Source organism: Neolamprologus brichardi, chromosome 9, assembly GCF_056152115.1.
Source record: "Neolamprologus brichardi isolate AB-2024 chromosome 9, ASM5615211v1, whole genome shotgun sequence".
Taxonomy (NCBI): domain Eukaryota; kingdom Metazoa; phylum Chordata; class Actinopteri; order Cichliformes; family Cichlidae; genus Neolamprologus; species Neolamprologus brichardi.
This window is the reverse complement of record NC_142112.1, coordinates 30469199-30471426: the sequence shown is the minus strand read 5'-3', so window position 1 is coordinate 30471426 and position 2228 is coordinate 30469199.

The window sequence follows — 2228 nt, the reverse complement described above, 5'->3', positions numbered from 1 at the left end:
GTCACCTTCTCTGCCCACCGCGTAAATAAGCCATGTTATTCTCAGTTATGATTTCAAACAGCATAGAATATCGTGTGATGTGACTGTTTTTTGAGCTTTAGTTATCCTTCTGGCTCCTTCTAAGTTTCTCTCCAGAGAAGAAGTTTGTTTGATTTCCAAATATATGCCCAAGATTTAAGTAGTGGCCAATTAGAGGGGACTTTGTGCACTTTGTGAGAATTATATGTGCACGGCCTCCTGGATAGTCTCCATTACGGACTAGTGCCGTCTTAATGTTTAAGCGCAGAGGCTGTCAGAGGCCATTCATCACATGAGGGGGAGGACAGATGCAACAGATACACGTCTTCCCAAATTAGCATCATTAGATAACAACTGGCTATTGGGTATGAATGTTTCTTTAAGGATCCTAATTGCTGTAACATTAAGTGTAATGTTAGAGTTACTGTGTTTTATAAGTCGTGAGATTATTATATTATCTTATGCCACGTATACCTCTAATTAAAGATTGTGAAATCATTATGTAGTTTTAGGTTGCATTTTACTCCTGACTTACAAGAAGGTTGCTGATTTATTGTGAATGAATTACATTGTTTTATGATGCATTATACTGCTGATTTATAAGAAATACCGTTTTCAGAGAATCATGGCCTTATTTGTCTGATTAGAAAGAACAGAACATACTGCACAGGAAGCCAAGGTCATAACTTAGGATCACTAAGAGAGAAAGAACGTGGATGTTTAGGTTTTATGACTTTGGAGGGGTGCTGAAGCTATAAGCATGTGAGAAACGGTCAGATACTTCGAGATCTGGTGGACACCCTCCTGTCCACATCTCCCGTCTAGATGTTTATGGTCGAAGTGTTGTATGGAATAATGAGAATTGTATGGAATAAAGAGATTGTTGATTGAGCATTTTTATACACCAAGTGTTGTTCTTCCTTCAGCCCAAAGATCAAACAATTGGGTTGTTTAACAAAGTTTAGACAGAGATTAATTATTTTGATAATCTAAATATCAACAGACCTACTTACTTAAGGAGGGAAGTAGCGGTCCTGGTGTTCTGTCTCCTGTCCTCTCCCTGCTGGCCTCCTCTATGATGTTTGACTTATAATTAGATCTCTTTTCTTTCAAGTTTCTCTGGTTGAGTTAATGAGCTGGAGGACATCTCTTGGTAGTTCGTGTTAATAGGATTCTTTGTTCTTTCTTTCTTGTTTCAAATGTGTCTGGTAGTTTTATTTTCACAATTTTATTTCTGCTAGGTTTAGTTAGGCAGTGATGTTTGTTTAGGTCAGAGGGAGAACACCACATCTTAATTTTTAATTCCTTGGGTGCAGTCGTCTTCTGTTTGGTGTAAGTATTGAGTTACAATCAATGCCTTTTTTTTCTTTTGTTTTTCTCTTTGAGATCAGTACATATTAAGATTTGATCTCCTTGACTGTTGTAGCAACCTGAAGTTTAAAACAAGTAATACATGAATCTAGTGCAGTCCTCCTGTGTAGAGCAGCGCAGGCTTGGATGATGCATGCATGGTGAAACAAAAGAAAGAACTATACTTATGATTGATGTGTAGTAATAAATGTATTCATTTCTATTAAGTTGGACTAAAAGCATACATGCTATCTCTGTTAAGTCTCTTTATAAAGCCACTATAGATGATTTATTCACTGCATGGGGTCAGCAAATTATGCTGCTTATACTGGAGTACTGACATTAATTCATATGTTGTATTTAGCTCTGTTTTGGTCTTTTTACAGTATGCCCATGATGAAAGAATACTCTATTTGCCAGTATTTTCCATCCACCTGGGATAAACTGCCTGTGATTGCTTCCACTTGTCCTATTCCCCTTGCCTATCCAAGCTGCCACAGGAGCTAGGATAGGCATCCGTCTATCACTACTTGTGATAGATCAATTACTGTCGAGGGTGTACCCCACTTCTTGCCCAGTAGCAGATGGGATATGCTCAAGCTCCCCACGACCCTCAATTGGATAAGTGGAAGAAAATGGTTAGATGGATGGAGTACAGTAAGAGCTCCAGAATTGAAGGACCTGCAATAGCCTGCCAACCTGTCTAGGGTGTACCCTGCCCCTTATTATTATTCCGAATTGGTTGAGAAAATGGATTTATGGAAATGTTGAAACTGAATTTTGACAAATAGTTCCACTTCATCAAGTCTTGTCACATATCTGTCACAGTTCATATTCTTGTTTAAGAGTACTCTTGTCGG